A 15,900-nucleotide genomic window follows, 5' to 3' on the forward strand; every position below is an offset into this window, starting at 1 on the left:
TAGAAGTCCTAGCTTCAGCCATCAGACAACAAAAAGAAAAAAAAAAGGCATCCAAATTGGCAAGGAAGAAGTAAAACTTTCACTATTTACAGATGACATGACACTCTATATAGAAAACCTAAAAGACTACCAAAAAACTCTTAAAACTGATAAATGAGGGGTGCCTGGGTGGCTCAGTCAGTTAAGTGTCTGTCTTCGGCTCAGGTCATGATCCCAGAGTCCTGGGATCAGGCCGAGCCCCAAGTTGGGCTCCCTGCTCAGTGGGGTGTCTGCTTCTCCCACTCCCTCTGCCACTCCCCCCACCTGTTTTCTCTCTCTCTCTCTCATAAATAAATTTTAAAAACCTGGTAAATTAATTCAGTAAAGTCACAGGATAAAAAAATCAACATACAGAAATCTGTTGCATTGCTATGCACCAACAATGAAGCAGCAGGAAGAGAATTTAAGGAATCATTTACAATTGCACCAAAAACAATAAGATGCCTAGGAAGAAAACCTAACCAAAGAGCTGAAAGGCCTGTACTTTGAAAACTATAAAATGCTGATGAAAGAAACTAAAGACGACGCAAAGAAATGGAAAGACATTCCATGCTCATGGATTGGAAGAACAAATATTGTTAAAATGTTTGTACTACCTATAGCAATCTACACATTTAATGCAATCCCTACCAAAATACCAACAGCATTTTTCACAGAGCTAGAACAAGTAATCCTAAAATTTATGTGGAACCAGAAAAGACCCGGAATAGCCAAAGCAATCTTGAAAAAGAAAAGCAAAGCTGGAGGCATCACAATTCCAGACTTCAAATTATAATACAAAGCTGTAGTGATCAAAACAGTACAGTGCTGGCACAAAAATAGACACATAGATCAATAGAACAAAAAAGAAAAACGAGAAAAAAATCCACAACTATATGGTGAATTCATCTTTGACAAAGCAGGAAAGAATATCCAACAGGAAAAAGACAGTCTCTTCAACAAATGGTGTTGGGAAAATTGGACAGCCACATGCAAAAGAATGAAACTGGACCATTTTCTTACACCAAACAGAAAAATAAATTCAAATTGGATTAAAGACCTAAATGTGAGAGCTGAAACCATAAAAAATCCTATAGAAGAACACAGGCAGTAACTTCTTTGACATGTGCTATAGCAACCTCTTTCTAGATATGTCGTCTGAGGCAAGGGTAACAAAAACAAAAATTAACTATTGAATGTCATCAAAATAAAAAGCTTCTGCACAGAGAAGGAAACAATCAACAAAACTAGAAGGCAGCCCTAGAATGGAAGAAGATATTTGCAAATGTCATATCTGATAAAGGGCTAGTATTCAAAATCTATAATGAACTTATCAAACTCAACATCCAAAAAACAAATAATCCAGTTAAGAAATGAGCAAAAGATATAAATAGACATTTTTCCAAAGAAGACATGCAATGGCCAACAAACATGAAAAGATACTCAAATCACTGATCATCAGGGAAATATAAATCAAAACTACAATGAGATATCACCTCACACCTGTCAGAATGGCTAAAATCAACAACAGAGGAAACAACAGGTGTTGGAGAGGATGTGGAGAAAGGGGAACCCTCCTACACTGTTGGTGGGAATGCAAACTGGTGCATCCATTCTGGAAAACAGTATGGAGTTTCCTCAGAAAGCTAAAAATAGAACTACCCTACAATCCAGCAATTGAACTACTTGGTATTTACCTAAAGAATACAAAGATACTAATTCAAAGGGATACAGCCACCCCATGGTTTATACCAGCAGTATCTACAATAGCCAAATTATGGAAACAGCCCAAGTGTCCATCAACTGATGAATGGATGTAGAGGAAGTTATATATATATATATAATGGAATATTACTCATCCATAAAAAAGAATGAAATCTAGCCACTTGCAATGGCATGGATGGAGCTAGAGAGTATTATGCTAAGTGAAATAAGTCAGACAGAGAAAGACAAATACCATTATGATTTTATTCATTTGTGGAATTTAAGAAACAAAACAAATGAACATAGGGGAAAAAAGAAAGAGAGGCAAACCAAGAAACGCCCTTCACTACAGAGAGCAAACTGATGGTTACCAGAGTGGAGGTGGGTAGGGGGATGGGTTAAATAGATGATGGGGATCAAGGAGGGCACTTGTGATCAGTACTAAGTGTTGCATGGAAGTGCTGAATCACTATATTATACAACTGAAACAAATATTACACTGTACGTTAACTAACTGGAATTTAAATAAAAACTTTAAAAAAAGGATTTGAGAGAAGGGCAAGGGAGGTGAGAAGGAGGGAGGAATGGGGGCCCGTGCTGTCTGGAGAGGTCCAGGGGTGGACCAACGGCGGGCTCGGCTGGAGGGGAGTTCCCCGAAGAAGGCTCCTCCCAGCCCGAGTCCTGTCTACAGTCTTCCCCAATCTACTGGACTCAGCGCCCAGACGCTGCTATGGATGACATTTTCACTCAGTGCCAGAGGGGCAACGCGGTGGCTGTTCACCTGTGGCTGAACACCATGGAGAACTACCTCAACCATGGGGGTGATCATGGCTTCTCCCCCTTGTACTGGGCCTGCCAAGAGGGCCGTTCTGCTGTGGTTGAGATGCTAATCATACGGGGGACACAAATCAATGTGATGAACCATAGGGATGACACCACCCTGCACGTGGCAGCCAGTCATGGACACCGGGATATTGTGCAGAAGCTGCTGCAGTATAAAGCTAACATCAGTGCAATGAACAAGCATGGAAATCTGCCTTGCACTATGCCTGTTTTGGGGGCCAAGATCGGGTTGCAGAGAACCTGGTGGCTAATGGGGCCCTTGTCAGCATTTGTAACAAGTATGGAGAGATGCCTGTGGACAAAGCCAAGGCACCCCTGAGAGAGCTCCTCCAAGAGCGTGCAGAGAAGATGGGCCACAACCCTAACCATATTCTATACAAGGACACATTCTGGAAGGGAACCACCCTCACTCAGCCCAGAAATGGGACTCTGAACAAACACTTTGGCATTGACTTCAAACAGCTCAACTTTCCGGCAAAGATCAATGAGAATCACTCTGGAAAACTATGGAAGGGCCGTTGGCAGGGCAGTGCTAAAGGTTTGAGACTGGAGTACAAGGAAGAGCAGGGACTTCAATGAGGAGTGTCCCCGTCTCAGGATTTTCTCACATCCAAATGTGCTCCCAGTGCTAGGTGCCAGTCAGTCTCCACCTGCTCCTCACCCCAGCTTCATCACACACTCGATGCCTCCAGTCATGTTAGTACCCCAGCCATGGGGTCCATCCCCTTCGCCATCCTTACCACTGCAGCCCCCAAAAGAGCTAGGCTCAGAGCTTTGTCACTTGCCACACAGTATCTCCCAGCATGGGAGGGACTAGCCCTGCCTGTCACAATAAAGTTTATTATGAAAAAGAAAAAAAAAAAGGATTTGAAATGGTCCTCAATGAAAGACATCTGTACAGAAAAAAGAAACAAGAATCAAAATAGTTACAAGGCAAAGGGGAGACCAAAAAAGCAATTAAATATGATGCAAAAGGAGAATGAGATTATACCATAATATACTAGGTGGTGCTGAAACACAGAACAGGAAATATTTCCTTCAAGGTAGGAAAAGATGAGGGAAGATTTCTTGGAATATGTGGGATTTGAATTTGAATTTGATGGACAAGAAATGGATATAAATTAATAAAGACATATCAGGTCAAGGGAAAAGGTAAAAAATCACAAAATTCTTGCAGAATGAGTATTTTTGTGATGTATGTAGTGTACATGGGAGGGATGTTGGTAAAGATAAAGCTAGGAGAGACTGACTGGAATCACATATTGGAAAATCTTGAGCTACATGCTAAGCAATTTAGGGCAAGGGAAAAATAGGAAAATTTTAAGAAGGGTATGACATGAGAATTCAGGCAGCTTTAAAGCAGAAGGAACTGAATGAGGAAAGAACAATTACATAATTATTGTAACAATAAAGGTAAGAAAAGATGGCAATCAGAACTAGGTCAGCAGCAATATTCTTTAAGAATAGGAGGTGCTTTTTTTAATATTTTGTAGAACTACCTTGCATAAAATCAGTGCTTAAAGATTATTTGTTGATAGAAAGGATATAATTGTAAGGAATTCCTTTCTGTCTCAGTGCATGATAGAACTCACCTCATGATGTTATGAATTAACTTTTAATCTCTTCATAGTTTTAGGAATAAGGATTGATTCTTGGAAAAGATGAATATATTAACTTGTATACATTGAAAGAATTGGGTTGCCAGTATGAATTTGAATACAAAATTTAGATTGTTAATTCAAAAAGCTAAAAGTATCATAGAGAAGTAATTTACTCTAGTTGCTTGATTTTTAGAAAGACAAATTATCCAAGGGAATAATGTCAATAATACAAAATATTTCAATAAATGAAGATTATTGGCCTCATTTCTTGCTTAATATAAGAAATATATGAATCACATTATTGAATAATTGATTGTAAGAAATTTTTTCTGGGTATATCATATAATCCTATTTCCTTTTCTATTTTCATTTTATCTATTTTTTCCCTATCCTATATATTATTAAAAAAACAAACTTTGTGGTCCAGAGTATCAACGTATTTATTTTGAGCTTCATTCTCAAGGCTGAATTATCTTACTGTTAGATGTTTGAGTTGCAAGATTATCCTCTGGAATTCCAAAAACTACCTTGGAGCAGCCATCCAGACCTTACCTCATGGTCTGGATGATTTCCTTTATCTGTCTCCTTACTGCCAATATCTCCCATTTGTCCATTGTAGATAAGGGCAAGTGGGATTTTAGTTTGGATATTGGTGAATAGGAACTGTCACAAAGAATTTGAACAGTTCAGCACTCCTGAAATGTAGTATTTCCTCCCTCTTCCTAGTCCTCATTATCTGTACTTCCCACATCCACGCCAGACTGGCAAATGGGGCCCAATACTGAAGTAGGTTGTCTCTGTTTCCTATGAAGCGATAAACTGCAGGAATATCATCTACAATTCTTCTAACACTCCTAGCATAGTCTCTTCAACCAAGAACTCCTGAGAGCTTATTATTTAAGAAAAGTATGTAACTCTATGTTTATTTATTTTCACCCTTTCATTATCTCTTGTAATTTTATTTTTCTTCCTGATTTTTGTCAAGGTTGTGGCTCTAAATTATTAAGCTTCTGCTACAAGGAGCTCTTTGGGATAAAGATCAAAGGCAAATATGAAGACGCCTAACACTGAACTGTGTCTTCAGTAGGGAACACAATGTGTTGTAATATTAACATCATATACATGGAAATAATTAATTACATTTAAAATGAAAAGTGGGAAATCCCTTGTCAATGAAAACCTGAACTTGCATATTAAGTTCCTAGGAGGCTCATGGAGATCACTAATCAAAGCAATGTGTTTTCATCATTTCTTAAAAAATAAACAGAACTCTTAAGCTGAAGTATTCTTCTAAAAAAATAAGGCTCAGTTGCTTTGTTATCATTATCTGAAAGCCACCACTAATATCTAGGTTTGTTTGTAATAAGAGAAGAATGCAGCATTTTTTTGAGAAATACAGTTTTTCAAATGAAAGGTCCAAGGAACTCTAGAAGTTAAGGCTGACTCTAGTAGGTCTGCAACAGATCTGTCTGTCCTAAAGAAAGTTGTAGCCACAGAGAGAGAGGGGGACATCCTACTACATTTTTAAACTCCAACATCATGAAAATTATAAAAGACCAAAAGTAGAGTTATTTTATATTCGAGAACTTGATATAAAGACATACTCAAGAATAGATGTAGTATATTTTATTTTGAAATGTAAAATTATAAAAGGATAAATAGTTCATATACTGGGTATATGAAGTTACCTATTTTCTCATGGTTTCTTTCAAGGGATTCATAAACTATAACAAGACCAAGTGGTCTCTCAAAACAGAGACTTTATATTCATCTATGGAGAATTGAAAGCAACCACAATTTTAATTCAGGAAATAGCTTAATGTTATGGCAAGTAATGCCAAGTGCAAGGGATAATGCTCCTAAGTTCCTCATTATCTGGTTTTCTTCCTTATCTAATTAAATACCAGTCAGATTTTGGGAAAAATAATTCTTAAAATACAGTGGCCCTTTGTCTTGCTACATTTCCCTTCTGGATTCAATTTTCCTTTGTATTTAAGTACAAATAAGATTGTTTAAATTATTACATCTCAGGGAAAGACTAATAAGATGTGTTTGTTCAATTAGACTCTGAAAATTACTTTGAAATGTTCAGGAAATAGAGCAATAAAATCAGTTTTCAATCTAATCAAAGTAAAATAAATATTACCTAATATAAACTAAAGGAAAACTTGTTTATTCAAAGATTCCAAAAAAAGAAACATTTACTTAAAATTGCTTTGCCATGATTACTTGAGAGCCAACATTAATGTTTAAGTTTATTCTGGATAAAAGATAAATGTTACATAATTTTGGAAAATGCATTTTCCAAAAGACCTTTTTGGGACAATTTCACGATCGATTTTTATTTGCTTATATTTGTGTATATATATGTATGTATATATTTGGAGATAGATATGTATATATGTATATTTGTATACATGTATGTATAATATGGGTATATATATTTTTTATTTGCCTATATGTATATATATGTGTGTGTGTATGACCTATATATATGTCACACACACACACACACACACACACACACTGGGAAGAAATAAAGCCATTGCTGCTCACAAAGAATATAAAAATGTTCTGATAGGTATAGGTGAATATATTTACGGATAAAAGGAATTTTATTAAAATCTATGATTTATCAGCCTATAAATACATAACAGATACCTAACAGATAAATTCAATGCTCTTAATCTTTACAATTTGGTGTTTTAAAAATTTCATCAGAGGAAGAATTTCATATACATCAGTTTAAGTTAACTGGCACTCTCCTCTGGGGTTACTACAGCATCTATATATTCAAATTTTGCCCTTAATTTTGCTTAAATCCCCATTTGCAATACTTCAAATGCTTTCTCTTAACTTTCTGTTATCTTTCCCAGAAAGTTATGGTTATTACTAAGTAATACTGACATTTTTGGACTTTGTTAGAATATTAATTTACATTCATATTTAAATGTTTAGATGTCATTCAACTAATTTTTAGATTAGTTGTTTTAGAGTTTCCCAAATGCCAAGCCTAACTTCGTGGAATAGAACATCTTTTAGTTTGGCATTCTGTCCTTAGCTGCTCCTATTTTCCTCAAAATTACAGTGATACCATAGTTTTTAATCCTTCCTGACTTCTGAAGGATATTCTAGCTCTCACACTTTCTCATTCGCCCACTGCCTCTCATCGCTTCTCTTTTGCCTTTAAAATTGCACAAATCTTGATTCAGATTAAAAACATCTTTGATTTAGAGATGGTTTCCGCTGTGTTTCTCCTTGGCATCTCCAACTTCTAGAAAGAATAATCTGCAAACTGAGACATCCTCTACTCATACTATTCCCTCTTTGATCTCTAATGTTAATTTTGTGCATGTAACTGAGTCCAAATTGCTTTTCTCACTAATTTTAGAGGGTTTTTTTGTCTCAATTTTCACTTTTTTAAGTTCTCTGACTTAGGCAACAATATGCTCCCATGGTTCTCTTCCAATTCCTGTGAGAGAAACTTCTACTTTAATTGTTTTTCTTACCTTCTCCAATATTAAATATAAACTGATATTTGATACTCTACAAAGGTTAATCTTTGGACCTATACCTTTTATAAATTTTCTGCTCTAGATAATTCAACCATTATCATGGAATTAGTATTTTTTTTAACTCTCAAATTTCTTTTTCAATGTGGCCAGTGTTTCATCTGCTAAAATTATCATTACTTGTGATATATTTCTTTCGGAAATCCAAGATTGTTAAGAAATCCATGTAAAACAATGAGAAAATTTGGTGAGATGCATGCTAACAGGAATGATGGGTCATTTACAATAGTGACAACAAACTTTTCAGAAAAAAAATATAAAGTTAAATGTCATCTTCACTTCTATATCAAAATAAATTCCAGATAGATCAAGGATTTGAATGTAAAAATAACCCAAGATTTCTAAAAGGAAAAGCTGGATAAATTTATATGTGATTTTAGTAAACAAACTCAGCAAAATTACAAGATATATGGTAAATAAAGCACCAATTGTCTTATAAGGAGTGTACAAGGAGATATGAAAATCAGTGTTTTACAAATCAATAAGAAAATAAAAGGAACCAAGCATATGTATAGGCAATCTACCAAAAGAGAAATAGGAACACAAATGATAAATGAATACATATGAAAAAATGTTCAACTCGCAACTAAATAAATGAGATACTAACTTTTATCAATCATAAGTAACACCTGGTTCTGACAAAGTTGTGTGTGTGCTATGGGGGGAGCAATTCTGAGGAGTAATTTAAGGGTACCTATAAAAATTTTAAATGTGCATCATTTTGATACAATAGTTGCACTATTAGGTGTTTATAAATATATGTGCATACATATATCAAGATATATCTATAAAGGTTGCAATAGCAAAAAGATGCATAAATTTTCACCAAAAGAGCATCAGTCAAATTAAATTTATTATATATGTTTTAATCTAAAGTATATTTTCTAATATAAAAAGTACTCAAATATATTATTAGATTAAAAAACAAGATATAAAATCACATGTATTAGTTTGAGTCATAAAATTGCTGGTCAACAATGAACAGTTTTATATGGCTCAAATTAATACACTTCTATGTGTAATAAAATGTAAGATAACGTAAGAAATTTTTTAAAAGGCTATGGTTGGAAGAGAAAATATGTGCAGGTTTGAGATGGGGGTTTTACTTGTTATTTGTTAAATTTTCTAATTTTATGGAATTTTTACTTTCATTTTAACAAATCAATATGGATTGCCACAGTAGTGGGCTTATGAATTTTGTTGTTTTCCTTTATAACTTTCTTTGTATATATGTTTATAGTATTAAGTATTATTTTAAAAATAATTTTTGCTACTAGAAAACTACCATGGCCACTGGAATTACAAACCATATACTCTGTAGAATATTCACTTTGAATACTGACTTTTCTACAAAAAGATTTGTTAGCAAGCTTTACTAGTGCATTTAAATATCATTTTATTGTAATTAAACATATTTAAAAGAAATTCATGTACAAATGGAATGCCCGTTAAAATAAATATTTTCTAGCTTGTTTATTTTTAAGCCCTTTAATTATCTGGTTTATTGGGAAAGAAATAGCTTTATTAAAAAGTAAATGTTAAAATAGCTATTAAAAATTACAGATAAATTTGAATTGACATATTAATATAGAAGAGTTTTCCACTGCACGATACTTTTAAAAGGGATATGGTAAACACTAATCCCTAGTAGGGGAGAATGCATTATTCATATTAGGGAAATATAACTTCATATCATAGACTTTTCTTATCTGTTTTGCTAAAGACTCAATTATAAATACTTGAAAGTTAACTACCACTATCCCTACTTAACATATAATTACTATTTAAATGTATGCAATCTATTATTGCTGTTATTGATTTACCATTTATATCAGAATTGATACAAATAATAATTTTGTATGTTTTAACTAAAGATGAATTAGGGCATGGTGACAGTCGGCCTAAGGCAACAGAATATTTTTATAAAAACATTTTAATTGGTAGTCTTTCTTTTATCCAGAGTTTTACTTAACAAGTCATATAGAAGAGAGCTGATTGGGATGCTTGGGTGGCTCAGTTGGTTAAGCATCTGCCTTTGGCTCATGTCATGATCTCAGGGTTCTGGGATAGAGTCCCACATCAGGCTCCCTGCTGAGCAGGAGCCTGATTCTCCCTCTGCCTGCCACTCCCCCTGCTTGTGTTCCTGCTCTTGCTATCTCTCTCTCTGTCAAATAAATAAATAAAATCTTTAAAAAAAAATATTTGTTGCTTAATTTGTTGCTTAATTGTTGCTTAAATAAATAAATAAATAAATAAATAAATAGAAAAGAGCTGATTAATTCTGGAAACTTCTCAATTTTGGTCAGAAAGAGGCTCCAGATTAGTTGGATCACATCTGTTAGGGACTGAATTGTGTCTTCCAAAATTCATATGTAGAAACCCTAACTGCCAATCTGAGAGGCACACTCAGACACAACAGGAAACACTCCAAGTGATGGATACACTAACATATGACTTTTATCTTGGTAGATTTTTTTCCATTTTTAAGTTAAGGAAGCAATTGGTCCTTTTAAAGTTAAGCAGACGATATGTCCTTAAAGGTTTACATAACATTCTCTAATCCCTTTTATAACTAACTGTAATTATACAAAATATAGAAAATTCTTGTAAGATTCTCAAAAGTAATAACCACAGTCTCCTTCATGAGATTCAGTATATTTTTTCCTGAGCCCTTCTGTAGTTGTGTGGGAGTATTAAGATATGTATGCATGTGCTTCTGGGGGTGAAAAAAGACTGTTACATGCAAAGACAGAAAATTGGAGATACTCTAATTATCTTCCTATTCCTTTCCAGGAACACTTTATCTGATGGCTCACCACTTCTGAGAGACCCAAGGGTAAAAGCACCAGACAGTTTAAAAGAGCTGTGGTATATTCTCCAGGCACCAAAAGGATTTATTACATGCAAATTTCCATTAGTGCTAATGGAGTTATTGTAGGTGATTCATACTTTAAAGATAACAAACAAAAAGTTGGTTTCATTTTGTCCACTTTGAATGAATCTCTCCTTTTGTTTTGCAAAAGTCATAGGAAATGATGAGGAATAAACATCAACAACCCAAATATTAAAAAAAAAAATTACATGTGAAATGGTGCTCTTTATGGTTGACCAACTTCAAATGCTAATTTTTGAATTCTCAACAATATGCCACTGGCACTCCTTTCTCATTTATCCCAGTGTGTAATTAGGCAACGAAGACCAATTTTAATACTAGGTTGATATGCTGCTATTACTAGTCATAAATAGATCACAAAGCCATATAAAAAGGAGTTTTTTGCTGTTACTTTAATTTCGAGTATAATTAAAAGCAGATTATCATCTAGCAATCATATTTTTGCAATCATATTTATTGGAAACATCCAACGTCCTAAACCAGATTGGGATAAGAGCTTTCATCTCTTCTTTGAGAAACATGTGATTTGGTAGAAAAACAATGTAAGTTGACATGAACGCAGCTGTTCTCACCCTTTTCCCCCAGTATTGCCTGATATCCTATGGCCTTCCCCCTTTGAGTCAGGTAAGACCTCTTAAGCTTCATCTTAATGCTGATATTCCGTGGTTTTATAATGAACTAACCCTGAAAAATGAGTTTGAAATGCTAGAAAATCTATTGCATGTAGATTTACTTTTAAGGTCAGTTTAAACACGTATCCTCTGGATTATGCTTACTGTTTCTGAAGACTCGTTCCCATTCCATTTTGGGTTTTTTTGTATTTTTCTCACATATACTAGGCTACATTCTCTATTATTTTATTGTGTGAGCTCACAGAATGGAACTCATTCCCATTTATGTTGTTTCAGTGAATATTTCAATCTCAGGAATAAACAGATCTCTAGGTTTTTTGCTCATATAATGGCATAATGCCAGGTTTATAGCTTTGTTGAGGAGCTTACACATGGCCTTTGTCTATGTGCAAATGAGCAGAGAAGCTTTTCAGAAAACCAATCATTTTCACAGACTGCAACTTCCAACATTTCATAACAAATCTTAAGTAATGGTTCAAAATGCATGCTGATCTTGATGACATATGCAAAGATGAGTCAAATCAATTTTAGCACTACAGGTGCAGTTTGCAGTTTCAGATCAGTAGCTGGTGTAGCAAGCAGACGTGACTTTTTGCTGATTTTCTGCTCTGAGCTCAGCATTTGTGATTTAACCGTGTAGTTTCAAGAGATGTTCATAAAAAGTCAAAGAAAGAACTTTAGAGATGAACAGAAAAGACATAATGTGTGCTTGATCAAAAAAGTTAACTTGGTTTTCAGGTGTGAAGATTAAAATGCCCAGTAAGGACTGAAATATACTTGTGGTTTGGGCTTGAAAATGCATGATGAACTTACATGTTTCATCAATATTTATATTTGTATATTGATGGTGACTGAGATGAAGTTCTTATTAGAAATAATATAATGCAATGCAACAAATATTTCTGAGTACTTTGTATTCTCCAGATACTGTGCTAAGCATATAAAGATGATTGACAGGGTGCCTGCCTTTAAAAAGTTCATGGTAAAGAGTGAAGTGGAAAATAGACATAGTCACACAAACAGATGCTGTGTGTATGCAATGCATGCAAGTATGTGTGTATGTATGTCTGTGTATACATATTTATAAAACAAAGCACAGAAAGTATGCTAATAAAATGAACTGGAAACCATAAAAAAAAAAAAAAGGAAAGTGGGGAGTCAAATGTGATGACGTGAATAAAACTGCTGTTTTATAGGACACAATCGACATTTCTACCCTTCTTGAAAACTTCCTTTTCTTACTTTTAGCAGCAGCATGTCTCACTGGGTACTCCTTTCAGACTCCTTTCCTATCTATATTACTTCTATACGTAGTCTAAGTGTTGGAGAACTTCAGTAGTGAATCCTAGTGCATTTTTCTTCTCCCATCCTTGGTTTCCATTGCCATCCATATTCTGATGACTCCTAAAGTTTTGTCTCCATGCTAGTCTTCTCCTGTTAGGGCCAGGTTAGTGTATCATACCGTCCACTTGACAGCTTCACATGGTGGTTATATTAGCATCCCAAGTATATGAAAAATATAGATTTGGAAAAATTCCTTCCCGTTGGCAGCAAACATGCTTATGCCCAAATTTCCCTATTCTCAAAGAATAGTACTAACACTCACCATGTCTTCAAACCCCAAAATGTAGGAGTAATCATTGATCTCTCCTTTCCTCCATCCCTCAAATCCAGCCTAGCATCAAATGTGTTAGTCTTTCCAACCAGAATATCATACCCACTCCCTTGCCACTATCAGTGTTTCAGCTAAATGACCAATTCACTAAAACCTTGTTTGTTTGTTTTTAATAAACAACTCAGTGTAAAATCAATTGCCTAAAAAACAATTCATAAAAATGCAAGTTCCCTCAAACACATCTATATTAAATATATAGTTTTCAGCATATTGTGGGGCATGGATGATTTCAAGAGATTTTCAGGATTTTAAAATAATCTTTAAGATGAGTTGATTTCATAATAGTCTTAATACTGCTAATATTACTTACTACAGTTGTTTTGCAGTGAATTTTTTGGTGAAGTTTATTTAAATGTCTATTTTAAGAGAGATTCACATTTTATTCCTTAAGAAATTCTCAAATATTAACTTGTTTGAGCTTATTGATGAATTTGTGACTCTAAATTTATTGGAAGATAGAAACTCACTCTTTTTAAAGTACTAATATTGAATATATGCCCAAGACTTGTCACTAAAATACATAAGACAGTCTCATGTCCAACCAGGGATAGTAAAACAATCAGGAATACACTAGATTTTTGGCTTGCTAGAGTGAAATTACTCATGATAAATTTAAAATAAATTTATTCCTTGACTAAAACATTTCAGAAATTTTCAAAGGTTATTAAAACCATCCATTTCAGTCAATTTTTAATATTCCAAAGAAGATATAATGAATGAGTTACTTTAGTTCAGTTTGTCCAAGAGAAAACATGCATCAATTGCAAAATGCCTGAATTTCTACAAATAATTCATAAATATGCTGAATGATCAATATGCTGAGTGGTAAATTTGCCAAGTTTACCTATTTACTGGAAGATGTTATTTATGCATAAAGTTTAGAGATATTATTTGTTGAACCCTCTAGTCCCTACTCTTTCCAATATAGCAGGTTATTTTTATCAGCTTATTTACATTTTTTTTTTGTATTTTATGTCCATTATAATGACTATGAACTACTCTGATGAGAAATGTGTTTAAGCTAAAACAATAAAAATTCTGAATGCATTGAGTTTTGCTGAGAACCTAGAAGTAAAAGCAGAAAATGGCTGGCTTTGTAACAAAGGAAAATTTTTGAGGAAAAAAGTATTTTTCTTATAAAATGCTAATATTCATTCACCTCAATTTCATACATTGACTTTAGTGACTAGGAGAATATTTTCTGTATCTAAAGTAAAACAAATATGGTTTTATATACTTGCAGAAAACAGTTTCAGCTTTAGAATACATGACATCCTCAGAAATCCATGAAATAGGCCTCTACAACTGCTAAGTTAACAACTGACACTTGTGTTATTTTACAGTTTAAAATTTTTATCAAAAATTTCTCCCATTTAAAAAAAAAGAGAGCGAGAGAAAGAGACAAACCAAGAAACAGACTCTTAACTATAGAGAACACACTGACCATTACCTGGGGGAGGGGAGAGAGGGAAGGGTGAAATAGGTGAGGATTAAAGTGCACATGTCCTGATGAGCACCAGGGGATTAAAATAAAAACTTAAAAAAAATTTTTTCTCCCATTTGATTCTCACAAAATGCCTCTTCATTTTCCAGATAACAGAGAATCAGAAAACTGAAGTGACATATTTGAGGCCACAGAGAAAGCAAGTGATAAAATGAGACTATAATCCCAAAATAGCAGAGTCAGGGAAGCACATATAAAATAATACAAAATGCTATATACATAATAAAAGCAGCATTATTGACAGGAATTCGTCAACACCAACAGTTTAATGCTGAGATTTTGAGTCTAGGGGACAGTGATCTTGTATAGTTGAATATTTTCAAAATCCTTTGTGATCATGACCTTAATCTGTATCATTTTTAAGACCATCTTTATTTTACTTAACTTTTTATTTTGGTCATAATTATAATTTAGGAGAAGAAATAGAGCTTTACCATGTTTCTTCCCGGAAGAAATTCTGTAACTGTCTTTTTAAATAGATTGGTTTTGTTACAGCTAAATTGAGCTAATTTATCACCAAGGTCATGGTGAAGATGCATGCTTTATAGAAACATAATTTAAAACTTTAAATGAGTGAATATGATTTTACGTAACAAATATCCTAACAAATGCTGTTTCTTATGACAGCTTCTAGAGTTAAAATCGATCAATAATCCTTGACAATATACATACCACTTTTTTTCAAAATTCCAGGAAAACCCTTTGCCCTAATTAACAAAAGGGATTAGACGGAAACTCAAATTTACGATGTTAACATAAAAAATACAATTTAACTTTATTAAGGTAATATATAAATATTTGCTAACTTCTTTCTTAACTGTTCTTCAACAGAATAAACTGTCTAGCTTATGGGATGTCCTCTCAAATTACCTATATCAAAAGTCTATCATTCTTTTAGGGTTTTTATTAACCAATAATGAAGCTATACTACCTAGTCATGACCAAATTAAAGAACACAGAGATTGTAATTTTGTTTCTCCACATCTAAAACTAATGTTGTAGATTTAATTCTAAGATATTCCTGGGGAGTGACTGAGCATGAATTGGAGATAGATGTATTTGATAATAGATAAATGTCTTAGCAGATCAGTTTTAAGGCTTTAACATGAATGTATATGTACAAAGTGTGTGAGGATATAACTTAATATAATATTTAATTATTCTATCCAGACCAATCATATCATTGTTTAGCCTAAATTGATTTCCCCTGTGTCCTCCCTATTTTCTCTCTCTTCTCTAAGAGTATCATGTAAAAATTAACTTTGAGTAGAAAAAAATCATCAAAAAAATTAAATGATGATTCAAAAACTCAAAATAAATTTCTCCCCTTTCCTTTTGATTCTTCTTCTCTTTAAAAAGATCTTATTTTAATGAGTGTTTAATAACTGTTATTTAATAATGTTAATAACTATAATGAGTCTGAAGTCCATCTAAGTGGGAAACCACATCATAGCATAA

At 33.7% G+C, this 15,900-nt stretch overlaps 1 pseudogene; it reads left to right on the forward strand.

Moving 5' to 3' along the window:
- Positions 1-2,274: 2,274 nt before the first annotated feature.
- LOC102742251 (scaffold protein ILK pseudogene) lies at positions 2,275-3,422 on the forward strand (annotated as a pseudogene).
- Positions 3,423-15,900: the final 12,478 nt, after the last annotated feature.

The sequence above is a fragment of the Leptonychotes weddellii genome, chromosome 8 (assembly GCF_054177405.1).
Source record: "Leptonychotes weddellii isolate Sample4059 chromosome 8, ASM5417740v2, whole genome shotgun sequence".
NCBI classification, from domain to species: domain Eukaryota; kingdom Metazoa; phylum Chordata; class Mammalia; order Carnivora; family Phocidae; genus Leptonychotes; species Leptonychotes weddellii.